The sequence below is a fragment of the Balaenoptera ricei genome, chromosome 1 (assembly GCF_028023285.1).
Source record: "Balaenoptera ricei isolate mBalRic1 chromosome 1, mBalRic1.hap2, whole genome shotgun sequence".
NCBI classification, from domain to species: domain Eukaryota; kingdom Metazoa; phylum Chordata; class Mammalia; order Artiodactyla; family Balaenopteridae; genus Balaenoptera; species Balaenoptera ricei.
In genome coordinates, this window is record NC_082639.1 from 141,909,385 (window position 1) to 141,924,786 (window position 15,402).

Sequence of the window (15,402 nt, forward strand, 5' to 3'; positions counted from 1 at the left end):
GCGGCACGTGGGATCTTTTGTTGTGGCGAGCGGGCTCTTTGTTGCAGCGCACGGGCATCTCTCTAGTTGTGGCACACGGGCTCCAGAGCGTGCGGGCTCAGCAGTTGTGGCACGCGGGCTCTCTAGTTGTGGCACGCGGGCTTAGTTGCCCCACTGCATGTAGGATCTTAGTTCCCCAAGCAGGGTTCGAACCCACGTCCCCTGTGTTGGAAGGCAGATTCTTAACCACTGGACCACCAGGGAAGTCCCTAGAGTAACCCACTTTTAAAACCTGGCTGCTGGTCTTTCTCTGAAGTCCTGTGACACTCTTTTAATAAGAAAAGTGATAAGAACAAGAAACATTACTTACTCATGATTTACAAAGGCCAAACAAAAATGGGTTAAGACACTAAGAAAACAACACATTAAAAAAAAACATGGCAAATGACTTGAACAGACACTTCACCGAAGAGGTTATATAAATGGTGAATAAGCATATGAAAAGATGTTGAACATCAGCAGCCACTAAGAAAATGCAAATTAAAACCACAATGATACCACTACATGCCTATTAGAATGGCTAATATGAAAAACACTGACAATACCAAGTGCTGAGGATGCTGACCAACTGGAACTCTCAAACACTGCTAGGGAGAATGCAAAGTGATACAACCACTCTGAAAAACAGCCTGGCTGTTTCTTATAAAGTAAAACAAACACTTACCATATGACTCAGCAATTCCACTCACAGGTATTTACCCTGGTGAAATGAAAACTTGTATTCACAAAAACCTGTACAGAAACATTTATGGCAGCTCTAGTCATAACTGCCCCAAACAGGAAATAACCTAAATGTCCTTCAACAGATTTACAAATAAATTGTGGTATATCCACTACTCAGCAATAAAAAAGGAATGACCTATTGATATACACAACAACTTGAATCTCAAAGGCATTTTGCTAAATTTACAATAGAAGCCAGTCTCACAAGCACATTGTATGCTTCTATTTATATGCCATTCTTAAAGAGACAAAACTACAGTTCACCCTTGAACAACATGGGTTTGAACTGTGCAAGTTCACTTATACATAAGTTTTCCCTAAATACATACTACAGTGCTACAACAAACTGTGGTTGGTTGAATCCATGAATGTGGAACCAGGGCCAACTGTGAAGTTATATCCAGATTTTCCACTGCTCAGAGGGCTGACACCCCTAACCCCCACGTTATTCAAGGGTCAATTGTGTAGTGACAGTGAACAGACCAGTGGTTGCCAGGGGTTAGGGGTAGAAGAAAGATGTGACTACGAAGGGATTGCACATGAAAGTTTTTTGGAATGATGTAACTGCTCTGATTATGGGATTACACAGATCTGCAGGGGTTAAAATCCAAAGAACTGTAAAACAAACAGAAAAATCAATTTTACTGTATGATAATTTTAAAAATAAAGAGAAAAAAGGCAAAAAATGGGGCTGAAAGTACATTTTCACACCAGTTACATGAAAATAATAAAAAGTCATGCCATAAATGTCATATCACAGAACACTAAATTTTAGTAATACCTACAGATGAGAATTTACAGCTTAACTTGACAATCTAAAATTTCCACACTTATTTTAGATATAAATACCCTTCTGTTCAGAATTGTGACAAAAGTTTAGAGGAAAGTAATAGCCCTCCTAAACACATAAAATGTGTGGAATTCAGCATTCCAAGATCTTTGCATCTTAGCAGAAACACATCATTGCCTATGTTGTTTAGGCAAAAGATAATGAAATATCTAAGGGATGAAAGGAATGTGCCAATCCTCTTTCCCTCAAGGAATTCTCAAAGTCAATGTAACTAGCACCTGGTACAATGACTTCAATGCAAGCTCAGAGCTGACATTCCTAGGAAGGGACTCACAAATAAACCTAGATCATTCCTAAAGATCTACAATACAATCCTCTGTAATCCAAGCAGTCAGCTGTTTCACTGAGACTAGGGAAGCATGCAACAACTGCTTACATATACTCACATACACATTCACACACACATTTCTGCATGGAATGTATATGATGTGTCTGTGCCCATAAAGAAACAATATAACTCAATCCATAGGAAATTCTAAAATGCCTAACTCTCAGTATTAATTCATCAATTTATTAACTATTCAAATATTTATCAAACATCCACTTTGTACCAAACACTATAACAAGCACTTGGGATATAACTGTAAACTGGAAAGATGAAATCTGGCCCTCATCCATCACCTCCAATTTAAAGACATACAAGTCATTTTTATATCAACCATCTGAAGTAAAGTGAGATCAATGACAGCAAACTGCATAGCACATGATGGAAACTGAAAAAAACTTAGTATGGCCCCAGGATTTCTGTTTGTTCTTTGTGCGGAGGCAGGTATGTGCATGAAATGAAGTGCTAAGAAAATTAAAGTAGGAGAGGTAAGCAAGGACCAAATCTTGGAGAACCTTGAATGCCACACCAAGAATTTCAGATTTATCTTGTTGGCAATTAGAAGCCATTAATAGCAGTAACAATTTCAATAGTTTTTCTTTCAGACAAATATGTATTTTGAATATTCTGGATTGTGGAGGAGGGGACAAATAGTTAAACCAAGGAAATAGAAAATACACACAATACACACTACGTCACTGAGCTAATAGTTAAATAGTATTTCTCTTTGCCTCAATAGAACAACATATTCACTTATTAACTCTTTTCCCAAGGAATTAAAATGAAGAACATCCTGCATAATATTAATAATTGACATTTGTATTAAACTTTACTATTTACAAATAGTAAATAAATAGTAAAATCATTTTTAACAGATATTGCTAACATTCACCCCATTTTATAAAATTAAAGATTGAGGACATATGTTAATTGAAAAACTGCCCTTGTTCTAACGTTCAAATTACATATAAATGAGAGAATGTGACCAATGTACTCGCTGGCTAAAAACAGATCAAATTAGTTCTCTGTGGCTCAACAATACCTCTTTCTGGCCCTAATTCCACAACCTTAGTTTAGGCCACCTTCATTCTTCACCTGGGTTTTTGCAATGGTCGGTCTCCTCACTGGTCTCTCAGCCTCTGGTCTTATCTAACATCAATCTAATATGCATCAACAGCCAAAGATGATTTTTTTCTTCTAGCTCACAGGAAAATCTGATTACATCACTACTCTGTTTAAAACCTTCCAATGATTTCCCCACTGCATTCAAGTTAAAGTCTAATCTCCCTCACATGGCATAAAAGGTTCTTTTGCAGGGACCTCGGCCTTACTCTCCTACCCATTCTCCTTTTGGTAAACACCTGGCCTCTCATCTTATGCTTTGCACATACTCAATAATTCCCCAAACCCTCTTTTTTTTTTAGCAAATATTGTTCCCTCACCCCCAAATACTTTGTGTCCCACTGCCCCTACCTGGATTTTTCCTGGCTAACTCCTACTGCTTCAGATCTCAATTTAGGTATCTCATTCTAGTAAATAATATCCATGGACATGAGAGAAAGCATCTCATTAAAAGATGCACAAAATAGGTTGGACTCTTGTTCCCAGTTTTTCAGTTCCTCCCTGTTAAAGAATTATACATCCAAATCTTTGGCCAGAAGACTCTGCAGTTACCTACCACTAGAATAGAGAAAGTATGTTTCCTGGCCTCACTGATGTTGGGCGTGGTCGTATGACTTTCTCTGCCCAACAGTGTGGGCAGTATGCCAATTTTGGTTTTGTTTTGTTTTTTAATATTTATTTATTTATTTTGGTTGCGCCGGGTCTTAGTTGCAGCACGCAGGATCTTTGTTGTGGCATATGGGATCTTGCGGCGGGCAGACTTCTTAGTTGCGCCATGTGAACTCTTAGTTGTGACATGCATGCAGGATCTAGTTCCCCGACCAGGGATCGAACCCAGGCCCCCTTCACTGGGAACGCAGAGTACTACCCACTGGACCACCAGGGAAGTCCCCCGACTTTGAATTAGAGCCTTAACAGCTTTCATGTGTGTTTGTTTCTCACCCTTCTTGTGTTTCCACTTTCTCCACAGGAAGATTATGAGAGATGCAGAGCAGACCTATGAGCTTGGGAGTCAAATCCAGCTGAATCCAGTCAAACTCAGCTGAGAGCAACCAAAACCCAGCTGACCCAGAGACTCATGAGGGAGAGGGAAAAAACGTTGTTTTAAACCACTGGAAATTTCAGATTATTTACTACATAGCATTTTTTTTGCAGCAATAGCTGATATAATGCATTTCCAATAAAATCTTACTTTTAACTATCAAAAATATATTCCTATTGTTTTGATTATGTACTAACAGGTTTAAATACTAAATCAATCATAAAATTTTTAAACACAGAGAAACTAAAAAATATCCAATTTCAATTTATATACCTATCTTAGGTGCAGAGAACTATGATATGGTATTTGGGGAGTCAATATAATGCAACATTAGGATAAAATTCTATGAGGGAAGTAGGACAGAAATACAAATCCAAAGAAAACAAGAATAATTTACAACTTTCAGCTGTTAAATGGTAATGGTAAGTGATAAATCACTGCGGTATTTAGATTCCTGGATACTTTTTCTTTTAAAATGATGTAAGAGCTTTATTTTAAAATATCATTATTTATAACATATCAAAAATTATATAATTCACGATTATTTAAACTTATGATGAAAAAAGTTTTTAGATGTCACCAAAAATGTGCAAGAGAGTACACATCTATTTTCTTTCTTTTGGTGTACAGTTCTATGAATTTAATACATGTATAGATTCATGTAATCACCACCTGTTTGTACAAGATACAGAATAGGTACATACATCTCCCTCAGGCTACCCCTTTACAGTTACATCCTCTTCTAACCTAGATCTTCCAGAAGTCCTTTTAGGAAATACGTGAACAAAAAAGTATGAAAAACACTGCTGTATGACACTAACTAGCATGACTTACTTGTCCAGTTACTGAGGCTTCAAATTTTTAGCCAAATTCCAGTTCATTTAGTAATATTAATAATGCCGGGCTTCCCTGGTGGCACAGTGGTTGAGAATCTGCCTGCCAATGCAGGGCACACGGGTTCGGGCCCTGGTCTGGGAAGATCCCACATGCCGCGGAGCAACTGGGCCCGTGAGCCACAATAACTGAGCCTGCGCGTCTGGAGCCTGTGCTCCGCAACAAGAGAGGCCGCGATAGTGAGAGGGCCGCGCACCGCGATGAAGAGTGGCCCCCGCTCGCCACAACTAGAGAAAGCCCTTGCACAGAAACGAAGACCCAACACAGCCATAAATAAATAAATAAAATAAAATAAATAAAAATTAAAAAAAAAATAATAATGCCAAAAATATCCAATAAGTAGTGGTAAAATCTACTCTGGGGGCCAAATAATATATTCAAGTCAGTCAAAACTGAGTTGGTTAATATACTTACTGACTCAGAGTTCATTACAGTCAAAACGTAAGTTTCTCCACAATACTCACAGAGGATGATATAGATGAACTTAATCTGGAAACTATTCTTATCTTTAAACAGGTCTGCTTGGTTATACTGATTAAGTATTAAAAGACCTCTCTGAGTTAGAATTTCCTCCCATTTTCTGCTTGCCTTAATTTTTCAGAAAGTTGAGATTTAGATAAATATCACTTCTAAAGAGCAATTCCAGATAAAATCATCAAAGTATAATACAAACAAGAATAAACCCTTTTGCACACAAAAGGAATCTAACCAGTCTCTCAAAACACCAAGCATACCAGGAGAAGCACTGAAAGTCAAAACCAAGGGACTTTAAACAATTATGTAAAATATAAGCAGGGAAAGTCAAATATAGGAAATAACCTAAAGTAGCTCTTGCTGAATTAAGAACACTGCTTTCATTCTATCCAACTCTAAAGAAAAACCTGCTAACAAGGTAGGTTATTTTAGTCATTAAGACCAAACATTAAATAATACCTCTCTCTAAAAAAAAATACACGATACAAATCCCCAACACAGTTGTATCTGAGAATAAAAAAGAATTAAATGGAAAGTGTAAACTTCAGTAATCTGTGTTAGCATTAATTAATACATACAGAAATCCTCATTCACTCAAAAATTTTTGAACTACTACTCTGTTCAAGGTACTATAATTGTGATATAACATGACTGGTGATGGGCCATTTGTGCAGAAGCTCATTGATAATTCTACTAACCTCTTCATAACACACCACATTTTGAACCCACTTACAGCAGGGTTTTACTGTTAGCGAGATACTAAGGGGGATACAAAGATGAAAGATACAGAGACTGCTCTCAAAGAGCTTAACATCTAAGTTAGAGGTTTGGTTAGAATAGGTTCATTCTACACTGCTATGAAATAAAAGTACAACATGTACTTAATAATGCTACACTTAAATACAAGGAAATGGACATAAAATTCTGTAAGGAACTCTGTCAAACTTCACAGAATGAGTTTTCATGTACCCAGAAAAAGAACAATAAAATCATCAAACCTAACTACTGGTCACAAATGTTCCTTATTGATGCTATGAAACAATCCCACAGTGGGGGAAATCCCAACAGAGACCACATATAACTACCTTTCTCCTCACTAAAGCTGATCACAGAGCAAGAGCTTAAAATAATTTCATGGCAAAGTAAAAAGCAAATTAAATCATCTTAAAAATAATAATAGGGGGGCTTCCCTGGTGGCACAGTGGTTGGGAGTCTGCCTGCTAATGCAGGGGACACGGGTTCGCGCCCTGGTCTGGGAGGATCCCACATGCCGTGGAGCAGCTAGGCCCGTGAGCCACAACTGCTGAGCCTGCGCGCCTGGAGCCTGTGCTCCGCAACCAGAGGCCACGATAGTGAGAGGCCCGCGCACCGCGATGAAGAGTGGCCCCCACTCGCCGCAACTAGAGAAAGCCCTCGCACAGAAACGAAGACCCAACATAGCAATCAATCAATCAATCAATCAATAAATCTTTAAAAAAATAATAATAATAATAATAGGTTATCAGCATTTTCAAATAGCAAAGACTAGAATTAAAAGTTGAATATGCTGCACTTCAAGAAAAACTAACTCCTTAATCAGGTCTCGTTCTAAGGAAGATCATAAAGTAGGCCTTGATGGACAGGTACCCTCCTTTCCTGACCTCTCTTATGAATCTGTCTCCTTACTTCCCAAGGACTTTCACCCCTCACGATACTCCTACTACCCTCTACATGCACACATACATGAATGCACATACAAACTGTCCCAGGTCTATCTCTTTCTATCTGAAGGACTGAAGTGATTTTATCTTTGATTGGAGAGTGGTATTAGGGGGAAGAGAAGGGACTCCATTTATTTTCACTACACAAGAGCTAAGGGTGTTTACTCCTCCAGGCAAGGTCTCTAGAAAAATTGTGCTCTAGAGCCTTAGAATTTAAGGATAATATAATAAGTAACTTCTACTAAGATTTTGTTGTTGTTGTTGTTTTTGGCCATGCGGCATGTGGGATTTTAGTTCCCAGACCAGGGTTCGAACCTGTGCCCCCTGCATTAGAAGCGCAGCATCTTAACCACTGGACCACCAGGGAAGTCCCTACTAAGATGTTAATGCACATATAATGGCACTGAATCCCACCACCTCCCTAACTATAATGATATCTACATCTTAATAGGTTACACAGTGAAAATGGAAAGAAATCCATTTTTTTTTTTTTAATTTTTTTTTATAGCTACTTTTATTTATTTATTTATTTATTTATTTATTTATTTATTTATTTTTGGCTGTGCTGGGTCTTCGGTTCGTGCGAGGGCTTTCTCTAGTTGCGGCAAGTGGGGGCCACTCTTCATCGCGGTGCGGGGACCGCTCTTCATCGCGGTGCGCGGGCCTTTCACTATCGCGGCCCCTCCCGTTGCGGGGCACAGGCTCCAGATGCGCAGGCTCAGTAGTTGTGGCTCACGGGCCCAGCTGCTCCGCGGCATGTGGGATCTTCCCAGACCAGGGCTCGAACCCGTGTCCCCTGCATTAGCAGGCAGATTCTCAACCACTGCGCCACCAGGGAAGCCCAAGAAATCCATTTTTAAAAGAATTTTAGCCATTAACTAGCAGACAGAGAGACACTGCTGGTGTTCCTAAAATCATGCCATAAAGCCTATTCTTCTATCCCTATTAAAAAATACACATGGACTAGCTCTGTTTTAACTTTGGCCAAAAAGCAAGCAAATCTCTTCTGAAAATACTAAATTAAAATGGTCAGACAAATGTCTACCCAGAATATTATGGGGAACTCTGCACTGTAAAACACGTATATAACAAACCTCATCTGGACATTCAGAAACTTGTATTAAAAATCATAAATTAGGGACTTCAAGATGTGTCCCTGGTGTGCAGTGGTTAAGATTCCATGCTCCCAATGCAGGGGGCCTGGGTTTGATCCCTGGTTAGGGAACTAGATCCCACATGCATGTCGCAAACAAGAGTTCGTGTGACACAACTAAGGAGCCCACAAGCCGCAACTAAAGGAGCCCACAAGCCCCAACTAAGGAGCTGGCCTGCTGCAACTAAGACCCAGCACAACCAAATAAATAAATAAATAAATTTTTTAAAAAATCATAAATTATAAAGAAAAGTTTTAGTTTAAAAAAAAAAAAACTTCCATACACATTCTTCCAAAACCATCAAGAAATATTTTGAAGCATTTTCTAGGAAATAGCTGATATAATTAGAATAACACAGTAACAAATTTTAAAGCTACAAAGGCCTTCACTGTCTTTTTAGAAATAATAACCTTTTCCTTTGCACAAAACAATATTAAGAGTGAAGGGAAGGGGGCTTCCCTGGTGGCGCAGTGGTTGAGAATCTGCCTGCCAATGCAGGGGACATGGGTTCGAGCCCTGGTCTGGGAAGATCCCACATGCCGTGGAGCAGCTAAGCCCGTGAGCCACAATTACTGAGCCTGCGCGTCTGGAGCCTGTGCTCCGCAACAAAAGAGGCCACGATAGTGAGAGGCCCGCGCACCGCGATGAAGAGTGGCCCCCGCTTGCCGCAGCTAGAGAAAGCCCTCACACAGAAACGAAGACCCAACACAAGCCATAAATAAATAAACAAATAAATAAAAATTAAAAAAAAAAATTTAAAAAAAAAAAAAAAAGAGTGAAGGGAAGGACTTCCCTAGTGGCTCAGTGGTTAAGAATCCACCTGCCAATGCAGGGGAAATGGGTTCCCTCGAACCCTCGTCTGGGAAGATCCCACATGCCACAGAGCAACTAAGCCCATGCGCCACAACTTCTGAGCCTGCGCTCTAGAGCCCGCATGCCACAACTACTGAAGCCCACGTGCCTAGAGCCCATGCTCCGCAACAAGAGGAGCCACCACGATGAGAAACCCGCGCACCGCAACGAAGAGTAGCCCCCGCTCGCGGCAACTACAGAAAGCCCACACACAGCAGCGAAGACCCAACGCAGCCCCCAAAAAAAAAAGAGTGAAGGGAGAGAACCTAAAGGTGAAGACAAGATTTAAGATACATAACAATTCCATGAGATATGATATCAAATGTTATATCAATTATTTAAAATGTCATTGTGATAAATAGGTCTTATCTGGATACTAATTCAGAAGAGAATGACTTTTGAACCTAACTGGATATATGACTATACAGAAGCAAAACAAATAAATGTTTTTTAAAAGAATAAATTACAATAACACTCAAAAAACCCTGAAGCATGATACTTCATGCTTGCAAGGGGAAAAAAAAAAAGCTTCAAATATATTGGTAAACCACCATTTTTATTACGGTTTCCCCTTATTAACTATTCGTGTGTGTGCATGTGTGTATTCATATCAAATTTCAGGTAAAGAAGAAAAAAATTCCCACTTTTTTGTATTCTGACCTATGTGTGTATATGCCTTAAAAGCAGCTGTGGAGCACCTCTTCACTCACAACATGTTCTCTTCCTTTGTCTCTGACTTTCCCCCCCCTCCCCTGCATGCCCTGGGAACATATTACTCCCCTACTCCTACCTCCTCACCTTGGATCAAAGAATAAGAAGCTTATCCCATCCCTACTACTTGCAGATACCCAAAGCCGTTCCAGTACTATAGTTCATTCTTCTTTGATATTCCTCGCTGAAATCCCCTGCACCTGTACATACACCTGAGAATTAGTTTGAAATATTTTGAAATATATATGAATATTACACTTTATTCAGTCCACAGTATAGTCTTAAAACCTTCTACAACTTTTTTTAATATCCCTCAACTTTTCTATTGATTCTAAGCAAAAAAGGAGAAGGTAGAGAAAGATAAAAGAGTGATTATCCCCTGGCCTCCTCTTAGTGCCTTTACCTTTTGCTACTGCCTGTGAAATTTCTTAGAGCACTTTTTATTTCAAAAACAGGAGAAAATATATAAGATAGGGGATTTTGGGGGTTTTTGTTTGTTTTTGGGTTTGGGCACAAATAGGCAAGGTGGAAAATGTACATGGCCAGAGAAGGAATAGGAAATTAGGGATGCCAAAACCAGAAAGAAAATAAAGACGGGCAGAATATTAGACCAGGCTGATATTAGATGTTGAGCTAGCTCCTTTACCCTATTCCCTTTACCACTTGAATTGGCCCTCTGTTCCCTGGCCAGCCTCAAAAAAGAAAAGCCACCACCAGTCACTTGGAGCTGGTGAAGACTAGACTTCCACAGTCAAGAATACTTCACAATAGTAAAAGTTTACCAAGTATTTGGTGGCTTATTTAGAATATTAGAACAGACTAGTCTGAAGCTACCTAAAGGAAATAAATTAGCTATCTGAGGAGTAGGATGGGAGGGGGAAGCTACTCTCCTTAAATAGATGTCCTTAAGGAATAAACATCTAGGGCTCCCCTGGTGACGCAGTGGTTGAGAATCCGCCTGCCAGTGCAGGGGACACAGGTTTTAGCTCTGGTCCGGGAAGATCCCACATGCCGCGGAGAGACTAAGCCCGTGTGCCACAACTACTGAGCCTGCGCTCTAGAGCCCGTGAGCCACAACTACTGAGGCTGCGTGCCACAACTACTGAAACCCGAGCGCCTAGAGCCCGTGCTCCGCAACGAGAAGCCACCGCAATGAGAAGCCCACGCACCGCAACGGAGAGCAGCCCCCACTCGCCGCAACTAGAGAAAAGCCCGCACACAGCAACAAAGACCCAATGCAGCCAAAAATAAATAAATAAAATTATTTTTAAAAAAGGAATAAACATCTAGCTCTTAATTTTAATCTCTCAGCAGACAAATATCCTAGGAAGTTTTACTACTGTCTGGCATGCTGTCTTGTAAGTCTAATAAATGAGAATGTGAGCTCATGCCCTAGCCAGTAAGACATAAAGGCTGATGAAAGGGATGATGAAGCAAATTAATAAAGGAGATTACTGGTTAGAAAAATTCTTACCACTCTCCACAATCAAAAGAGGTTGTAAGAAATTGATAGAAATCAATTATCACTCCTTTTTAACTATACGCATAAAAGAGTTCTTAAAGTTCTAAAAGTCTCTCACTTTGGGAGATGAAGGCAAATATCTGGGATAGTCAAGTGCTATTCAAGAAAACAGAAGCCTTATTAGGCCATTATTAACAGCAGCTAGTTTTGGGGTTTTTTTGTATATCAGAAATGTTTTTATTGTTACTAATATTCCATTATATGAATATACCACAGATTGTTTATACATTAACCTACTGATGGGCATTTTTGCTGTTTTCAGTTTCTCGCTATTAAGAATAAAACTGCTATGAACATCCTTTTTTTTGCTTTTTTTTTCTTGCTTTCATTTCTTTTCAGTAAATACTTAGAAATGAAATGGTGGTCATGGGATAGGTGTATTCTTAACAGTAAAAGCTTAAGTGCTAAACAGTTGCTCAAAGTGGTTATACCATTTGCCCTACAATCAGCAACATTTGTGAGTTCCATTTTTCCACATCCAGTTGATATACTGTTGGTGCTGTCAGCCTTTTTTTTTTAACATCTTCATTGGAGTATAATTGCTTTACAATAGTGTGTTAGTTTCTGCTTTATAACAAAGTGAATCAGCTATACATATACATATATCCCCATATCTCCTCTCTCTCTCGTCTCCCTCCCACCCTCCCTATCCCACCCCTCTAGGTGGTCACAAAGCACCGAGCTGATCTCCCTGTGCTATGGGGTAACAGCAGCTAGTTTTTAATGTTGTTACATTTTCCTATGGTAAAAAAAATACAAGTAGTTGATCATTTTTCCAAAGTAAAACTCTAGATTTGATGAGCCAAACTTAGGAGTGAGTATATCAATAGAAAAAAATCAACTTTAACTCAACACATTAGCCTAGGGGAAAGGGAGGGACTAGTGAGGCACAGGTTTCTGTTACTGGCAAGAAGAACAAGGATTAAAAACATTGTAAGAGATTAAAAAACAGACAAACAAAAACACTGTAAAACAAAATAAAACAAAAACTGGTTGCAAGCTAGGCTGCTACACTAAGCATCTTGATTATTCCAAAGATGCCCTGAGATCCAACCCAACCCTTCTGGCTTCCGCCAAAGAAGCATAGAAACAGCCAAGTTCCAAGAATAGTCATGACATACCATCCCCTTCCAACTACAGTCATCCTCAGGGAGACTGTCGGTCTTCGGGAGTATCTTGCCCTGGGTCTAAAGGCACTATCAGAAGGTCAATGAGTTGTTATCACTGCTTCCTTCTTTATCCACTGAAACCCAAATAAACAGGAAAATAAGGAACCTTGGATTTAATAGCAATTAATTCATTTCATTTCATTTATTTATTTATTTACTTTTACGGCCACACTGCGCAGCTTGCAGGATCTGAGTTCCCCGACCAGGGATTGAACCCATGCCCCCTGCAATGAAAGCGCAGAGTCCTAACCACTGAACCGCCAGGGAATTCCCAATTCATTTAATTTAATGGCAATTACTTTATGTAATTCATTGGGGACAGCAAGACTAGACTAAAACTGTTATCTCTTTCAAAAATCTTGTTTTCTGGGGCTACCTGGAAAACAATAGGTGCTAAAATCAACTTTTAAAATACTTAAGAATAAAAGATGGCCCTTCTCCTGCAAAGCTGAGGTCAACTGTATATTAACAAGTTATATAACCAGTTTAAAAGTGAGTTTTTGGTCCGGGAATAAGAGCTACTCATACTGTTCTCCCTGTTCAGTCATCAGTAGCCAAGGAAAAAATTCTTACTAAAACTTCTTTACCTTAACACATTATGGCCTATTGGAGTGTCATGGCCTTCTAACAGAATGCCCATAACAAGATCCAAGGCTTCTGGTCTCTCTACTCATTATATGTGTAATACATTCTGGTATGTAATTGAAGTGCTATGTGTAAATATACTTGTGTGTGTTTTAAGTTTGCAGTTATCCTTGATGCATTTCTCCCCTTTATTTCAAGTTTTCATTAAGTATCTAGAGATAATTATCCATATGCAAATGGTGCTACACTCTTAAAAGTAACCTACTTTCTTATAAGTGCTAAGTATTTTACTATGTGATTCAATATACAATATATACGACATATAATATGTAAATACAATATATATATCACTAATGTAGAATGGTGCGTAGCAGAACCTTTTTTGACATAAATTGTGCAAAAAGTAAAGTTCTGCCCAAGTTATGATTTTCATAGCCACAGAATACAATTTAATAAAAGCTTATGATACTTCAATGTAGATGTGCTTGAAAAGTCTTCAATAAACTAACTTTGAACTATGAAAATATCTAACAAATAAGAATTAGAAAGTATTTGGAGACTTGAATATACTTGTACCACCCGGCATATAGAGGTTCTGTCTCCCACTGTACAAACTACTCTTTTTTTTGTAAAAGGGGAGGAGAGGACAAAAGAACTGGGAATGTAAACATCATGGAAATTCATCGTAATGTCAGCCATGGAATTTAAGAGATAGGAGATACTTTATAGATTATCTAATTCAAGCCCCATTTTTAAGGATGAAGTAACTGAAATAGAAAGAGAAATTAACAGACTCAGCCGAGGTAATATATAACTAGTTAAAGGCCTTATAGGTAGAATTATCTCCTAAGAATGAATCCCAGTACATGGCAGGTAAGGATGTAAAATGGTGAGTTCCGTGGAAAACATTTTGGTGGTTCCTCAAAAAGCTTAACACTGAATTATCACATGTCCCAGCAATTCCCCTCCCAGGTATATACTCAAACGAACTGAAAATAAGGATTCAAACAGATACTTAACACGCCAATGTTCATTGAAGCATTATTCCCAATAGTCAAAAGGTAGAAACAACCCAAGTGCCTAGCAAGAAATGAATGGAGGGACTTCTCTGGTGGTCCACTGGATAAGACTCCTCGTTCCCAATGCAGGGGACCCACGTTCAATCCCTGGTCGGGGAACTAGATCCCGGATGCATGCCTCTACTAAGAATCCGCATGCCGCAACTAAGAATCCACATGCCGCAACTAAGACCCAGCAGAGCCAAAATAAATGAATATTAAAAAAAGAAAGAAAAAAATGAATGGATAAACAGAAGTAGTATATACATACAATAGAATATTATTCAGCCATAAAAAGGAATGAAGTTCTGATACATGCTACAACGTGGTGAACTTTGAAAACATTATGCTAATTGAAATAAACTAGATACAAAAAGACAAATATTGTATGATTCAACTTACATGAAATATCTAGACTAGGCAAATTCATGAGACAGAATGTAGATTAGAGGTTACTAGGGGCTGTGAGGAGGGAAGAATGGAGTTATTGCTTATTGGTGATATTTTCTGCTTCGGTTGTTAGAAAAGGTTTGGAAATAGTGGTGATAGTTGCAATACATTGTGAATGTAATAAATGCCACTGAGCTGTACACTCAAAATGGTTATAACGGCAAACTTTATGTTATATATATTTTATAGCACTACAAAAAAATTTTAAGAGTAAATCCCATAAAAGCTGATGTGCTGGAGTCAGGTAGTTCTGGCATGGAAGAGCTGGTCTACCCCAGGAAAAAACACAACAGAGATGTCTTCAATCCCACACTTTAATTTTTTTAAATTATTTTAAATAAATCTAGGGACTTCCTTGGTGGCGCAGTGGTTAAAAATCCACCTGCCAATGTAGGGGACACGGGTTTGAGCCCTGGTCCAGGAAGATCCCACATGCCACAGAGCAACTAAGCCTGTGCACCACAACTACTGAGCCTGCACTCTAGAGCCCGCGAGCCACAACTACTGAAGCCCGTGCGCCTAGAGCCCATGCTGCGAAACAAGAGGAGCCACCACAATGAGAAGCCCATGCACCACAACGAAGAGTAGACCCCGCAACTAGAGAAAACCTGCGTGCAGCAATGAAGACCCAATGCAGTCAAAAATAAATAAATAAATTTAAATAAATCTAAATAAATTCCGGTTTTCACACAGTTGCTGTTTATATAATAAATATTTATGGTACCTAGATTC

At 39.0% G+C, this 15,402-nt stretch overlaps 1 protein-coding gene and 1 non-coding gene across 5 annotated transcripts in view; both read right to left on the reverse strand.

The window, feature by feature from the left end:
* The window catches only part of ABL2 (ABL proto-oncogene 2, non-receptor tyrosine kinase), a 114,988-nt gene that overhangs the window by 53,339 nt on the left and 46,247 nt on the right, over positions 1 to 15,402 (reverse strand). The gene's annotated exons all lie outside the window — the stretch shown is intronic.
* On the reverse strand, positions 7,464 to 7,536 carry TRNAR-UCU (transfer RNA arginine (anticodon UCU)). Its single transcript has one exon. It is a non-coding gene; the product is annotated as a tRNA-Arg (tRNA).